We start from the raw sequence: 6,043 nt of genomic DNA, 5'->3' as shown, positions 1-6,043 counted from the left end.
TATTTTTAATGATAGAGTGATGATGAAGCGGAGGTTGTCTGTATATTTTTGGATTATAGCAGCGAGTCCTTTTTTTTAAAGGTGTTTAATGGGATGGCGGGGTGGGGATTAGGGGGCTTTGGGGAAGGGGGGATAAACATCCTTGAGTATGAACTAAACTCTCTGGGGCTGTGGCCTCGTGTATTGTGGAGCTCTATACTAGAGTATAACTTTTTGTACCTTTTGTGCAGGAAGGTGATTTTCTGCGAATATGCCTTGTACTTGCTTTATAAACTTTTTATAAAAGTTAACATTTTTGCATAATAAAAACCAGATAATTTTGATTGGTTTTTCTCCTTCATCGCTGGGATGGAGGGAGCTGGAGTGTGCCTCTGGGAGGGAAAACCCCCTGGAGGGGTGGGAGCCTCCCAAACTTTGATGGGAACTTCTAGGGTTACTGTAGGAATCTCCGTAATTGTGTAATAGCGTTGAAATGTCAGCTCAGGTATGGGAGGAATTAACCCTGGGCTGCCGGCTCCTGGCCGAGGTGGCTGCCAGCTATTTTGTGTGCTGCTGTGCTTACCTGATACTGAAGGAGTGAAGACGGTGCTGCAGCCCCGGGGACCATGTAGAGGTGTAGCTGGAGCCCTGGGAAGAAGGGGAAAATACGCTTTTTTCCACTTTTAGCCATGTGAAAATGGGCTGATAGGTGCCATGACGCTGGATTTGAGCTTCTATTGGGCTGGAAGGGGTGATGCTGCTCCCCTGGGATATACCCCATATGGGTAGAGGAGTTTTTGGACTGCTTTTGCTGCCTCAGGTAGTATTGAGAGAGCAGCCCCTGCCTGGCCCGATCTCCTCGGGGTCAACACTGCAGGGAAGAGGTGTTGGGTGCAAAAATGCTTTTCCCTCCCCTTGGGTAATGCTGTGGTTTCCCTTTGGCCCGGGAGCAGAACAGATGTGACCCCGGGCTGGCTCAGCTGTGGAGCTGGATCATGCTCCCTGGGGAAGGTGTTGGCCTGTACAGGATGAAGTTAAATTGACTTCACCCCCACCTGTAGCACCATCATCTTTATTCCCTGTGCTGGGCTCTGGTTTTGCTGCTGTGGGCTTAGCCAGGCATGATGTTGATCCTGCCCCGTGGCATTGGGGTGTCCCCAGGGGGCTCCAGCATCCAGGGGTGCATCATGGGAAGAGGAGAAGGGAGAAGACACTAGGGTCTCGGAGCACAGAGTGATACAAAGCTACGCCCACACACACTGGCTTCAGCCTCTAATGCTCACAGCGAAAAATTAGCTTTTGCCATCTCCGCTGGTTTTTGGCTCTGGAGGAAAAGGCAAGGGGTGGGTTAGGGGTGAGTGTCCCCACATTCACCTGGGTGTCATGGTCCTCCAGCTGTGCCAGTGCTGATGTGCCAAAGGGATTTAGGTGGGATGGGTGGGAAAAGCATCCTGGGCATGAGCCAGGGGACAGGGATGAGTCTTGGTACCTGGAAGGTGGAGCTTCTTGCAGTGTGAGCACTCCATCCCAGGTCCTAATGGGTCCCTCATCAGAGATGATGGTGGTGGAAATCCTGGACTCATGGGAGCATTAGTGAGCCTACTTTGGGGCAGGAGTTACTTGGAGAAGCGGGGCTAGGATAGGGTGGGAGAAAGCAGTCCTGCTGGGGCTTTTTGGATGGAAATGACACTGGGGAGGTGGAGGGGGACTGCAGTCCCCGGGGAGTGGAGGTGGCCCCTGCCCCTATCCCCTCTCAGGCATCAGGGCAGGGGATTCCCGAGGCCAGGGGCTGTGGGGGTTCGGCAGGGTGTAGGTTCGGCTCTAGCTCCCAAGAAGCCTCCCAGGGCTGTTACCTCCTCCCCCGTGGTAACAACCTAGAGTCTAATATGTCTCTCATCCGAAAATGATAATTTCATTCAAGGAGTAAGCTAACAAAAAAAAAGTTATAAAATTGATTAGACAGTGGGCAATTCATGTCTCTGATTTTGTAGGACTTATTTTTCTCAAAAAAAAAAAAAAAAATAAAAACCCCCCACAACTAAAAATAACTGCTGGGACTGGGATTTACCTCGGGGGGTTGATGGGATTATTTACCCCGTGGGGCAGATGGGATTTATCTCGGGGAGAGGATTTACCCCATGCAGCAGATTTATCCTGGCTGTTGTAGGATGCCGATGCTTTCCTGGAAAACCAGCCGCAAGGGCCGAGATTTACCTCGGGGAGAACAGCTGGAACGAGAAAAATGCTCCTGGCCGAGTAAGCCCGGCGTTACTTTTACCACTTCTACACTGCAGGGGTGGAGAAAAGAGGGTGAGGAGGGCAAAAACGAATACCGGGGGGGTGAGTGGTGAAGGTCGAGCGCGGCCCCGCCGCGGTGCCGGTGGCCCGTGATCCGGCTCGTTCGCCTCTTGGCAAGCGCCGGAGTCTGATGCAATCGCTGCGCTGACGGAGGCGGCGGTTCCCACCTGTATTTGCCATTGTGTGCCCGGAGCTGTTTGCAGGTGTTTGCTGGCGCCGCGCTGTCCCCGGCCCCGCGGCCCCCCCGCCCGGCTCCGCGCCAGCCGCGCTGACACAGATGCTGCGCGCACACGCGTGACCTTGGCCAGGCGCGCTCACGCGGGGAGGGGGGTTCTGGCCGCTGAGCGTGGGTGTGCATACGCACGTGTGTACTCACATACACACACTGACACGTGTGGCATGAGCATATTCACATGTGTGTCCATGTATGCACACGTGACTGCATTTGCACGCACCTGTGTGCACTTACACACGTGTTTACAAACACTGACACACGTGTAAGTGCACGTCGCACGGGCAGATGTGCATACATGACTGTGTTCAGTTACACACAGCTATGTGCACTCACACATGTGTATTCAGATGCTGACACGTGTCCAGGCACACTCACACACGTGCATGCATTTACACCCATGCTCGTAAATACTTACAATACACCTACGGGCACTGACACACGTCTGTGCACGCTTAAAATACAGGCACACTTATGTGGTGTGGTATGTGGTGCATATATGCATACATGGGTGCACTTACACACGTGCCTACACACGTGTGCATGTATGCACAGGAGGGCTCATCCTGCAAACCAACCCGCGTAGGGGCTCGGCACCCCCTTGGTTGGACCCCCCAGAGATGCTGCGGAATTAGAGGAAGCTATTCCTCCTCCCTCCCCATCCCCGTCGTGGTAGCCAACCCGCTTGTTCCTGTCAGCCCTTGTCTTCCCTCTCCCACAGGTGACATCAGGGCTTTGTCCCACAGTGGGACTGAGGCTTCACGCACGTCCCAAAATCTGCCAGGGACGAGGGAGGGTGGATCCGCAACGGTGCGGGCCCCGCAGCCGCGACTCGCTGCTGCCGTCTCCAGGGCAGAGGAAGAAGAGCCCGGCTCACCGGGAAGGTTCTCCCCTCGGGAGGATCTGGGATTTCAGATTTCCTCTGGTGTACCCTTGGAAACGACCAGGATTTCCCCCGATGCCTATCCCGGCAAGATTTGGGATCTCTTCTGCTGTTCTCCTAGTGAAGGATCAGGACCTTCTCTGATGCCCTTCCAGAAAGGACTGGGACCTCCTCTGTTGCCCCCGTTGCAGGCACAGGGATGTGTGGCATTGGGCTATGGGGGCTGCTGGCCACCTGTGCTTGCCTAGTGGCCCATCACATGCTCCTTGGACAGTTGTTCCCCCCAGTCTGGGCAGAGCCATAGGGCAGCAGCACCCCTTGTACCCTCTGTCTCCTGGGAATGTTCCTTGGGGAGGAAAATTAGGGGATGGGATCTCATTTGGGGTCCACAGCCCAGCTTCAGCCCCCTGCTTTTGGGATATAGTCAACCTCCTCCTTGTGCTCTGCATCCTGATGAGGTCCCTCACCTCCAAGCTGAATATGCAAAAGAATTTCCAGATCCTGAGGTGAGCGATGGTGTGGGGGCTGTAGCCCTAAGCCTCTGGTGGTGCCCTCTCGGTCTGGGCAGAGATGCAGTGGCCCAGGTGTAGCGCCACTATTCCATGTGCTGAATCTGCACTGGGAAAAACAACATAATTTCTTGTTCTTCACCATCAGCTCTTCACCCTGCTTTTGGGGTGCAGTTCAGACCCTCCCAAGACCCTCAGGGGAGAAGCTAGGAGAGGTCTCATGGCTCCTCCTCTCACTATGGCCAGAGCAGTGATGGGATCTCTCACCTTGCTCCAGGGTGAGGAGGCTGGTCAGGGGGCTGATTAGGGGTGTTTCAGGCCATCCACGAGGTCATTCCAGACCTCTGTAACATGACAGAGTGAGATAAATAGTCTCTAAGGTCCTTTCCAATCCGAACCCCTCTGGCTTGTAGGGTGGAAGCTGGTGCAGGGCCTGTCCTTCTGGACACCTTGGTGTCACACGAAGATACAAATCTGTGTCTTCCAGTTTGGGAGAGGACTTTGCTGGTGGAAAGCCATGGCTGTAAAAGGCTTATTGAGCAAATATTGGGTAGTGGTAAACATGCCCTTGACTCACAGCACAGCACAGCTGAGGGGATGAGGGCCAACAAGTTTTCCCACCTTCTGGGTCAGCCCTTACCCCAGTGAGGTCACATTACCAACATGTGGGGACGTCACCTCTGCTTTGCCCAAACTGGAGGATTTGAGGACACAAGCTGCCAGGCCCACCCCACATCCCAGTGTCCTTATCCCAAGGGTCACCCACTGGAGCGAGCCCAAGGCAGGCAACTGACACAAATTCATCCACACTGCTGGTCCTGGCCTTGTCTTTGTGCGCTGGGATCAGGACAGCATTTGCCTTCTTCCCACAGAGAGGAAGAAGAAGGTCTGGGTGGATTGATTTGCCAAGCTCCTGGCACAGGGGTTGCACGGCCCAGCTGGGGTAGCATCGCTGCAGCCAGGCCTTTTGTTCTGCCTCAAAGTCTCGCACGGTGGGAGGCAAATGTCTATCCTTGATCCAAGGCTCCTGGCACATTTCTAGGTGCATCTTCCAGCTGAGTGTCCGTCCTTGTCCATAGCAGAGGCCATGCCCAGCACGTGTATCCATCTGTCTGTATTCCAGGAGGCTTCTTCACACAAAAGTCCATCTCTGCACATGATTATCCTTATCCCAACCTGAGCACGGAGTTGGCTCTTCCTGGAGAGGAGAATGATGGAGAGAAGAAAAATGGGGAGGAATGAATGGGTGGAGGCATTTGTCTCCATTACCAACCAGGTAATGGAAACAAATCAGGGAATGGAGAGGAACCAGGGGACAGAGACAAACAAGGTGATAGAGAGGGATGAAGGGAAACCAACTGCTGTGGCTTGGTGGCCTCAGCTGAATTAAACCCCGACCTGTCTCAGTGGCTGTGGTGGCCTTTTATTGGTGCCAGTAAGGGTCAGAGTTGCCCTCGCTCAGGGGTTTGCCATTGCCTCGGTGATTCCTGCTACTGCCGCACTCTGAAATACCCTGTAGGCCAGCTCGGCTGCCCTTCATCCCCTTTTTCTCTCTCCACTTAGCCAGAAAGACCTGGTGCATTCATTCCAAGGACATGGGTGGGGTGCATGTGGAGCAACGGGTGGCGGGTTGAATTAACTATGAGTGAACCAGGGGCCAAATCTCCTCATGCTGAGTCCCTCTGAGATCCCTGCCCTCCCCCAACAGCACTGTCGTCTGCAGGGTGAGGAGGTGCCTGACAGCCTCTGGCTGGTGGAGGCCAAAATTTTTGTTTTAAATAGAGGTGGCTCCCTCTCCTCTACCCTGGGTTGCTGTAACTGGGGATAGGGGTGGGGGAGCGATGGGAAGAGTGGGATAAGGATGAGAAGATGAGGACTGGGGCTTGATGGAGATAAGAGATGGTGAGGAATGCGGGACGATGGGGTTGGAGGGTCGCAGCCCCCAGGGTGGACCCCACCAGATTGATGGGGGGGGGCGGGGGAGTATCTTCGAAAAAATAAGTAACAGAAAATGTATCCTAGTCCTGATCCCCAACGCAAAGCCCCCCACCCTCAAAACAGGCACACCTACCCCCAGCAGGTGGTCTCAAGAAGGCCCCTCCCCTTATTTGCATCGATGACCCCCCCCGCCGCGCGGCCGCT

Source organism: Geospiza fortis, unplaced genomic scaffold (assembly GCF_000277835.1).
Source record: "Geospiza fortis unplaced genomic scaffold, GeoFor_1.0 scaffold432, whole genome shotgun sequence".
NCBI classification, from domain to species: domain Eukaryota; kingdom Metazoa; phylum Chordata; class Aves; order Passeriformes; family Thraupidae; genus Geospiza; species Geospiza fortis.
Note: the sequence above shows the minus strand (reverse complement) of the source record.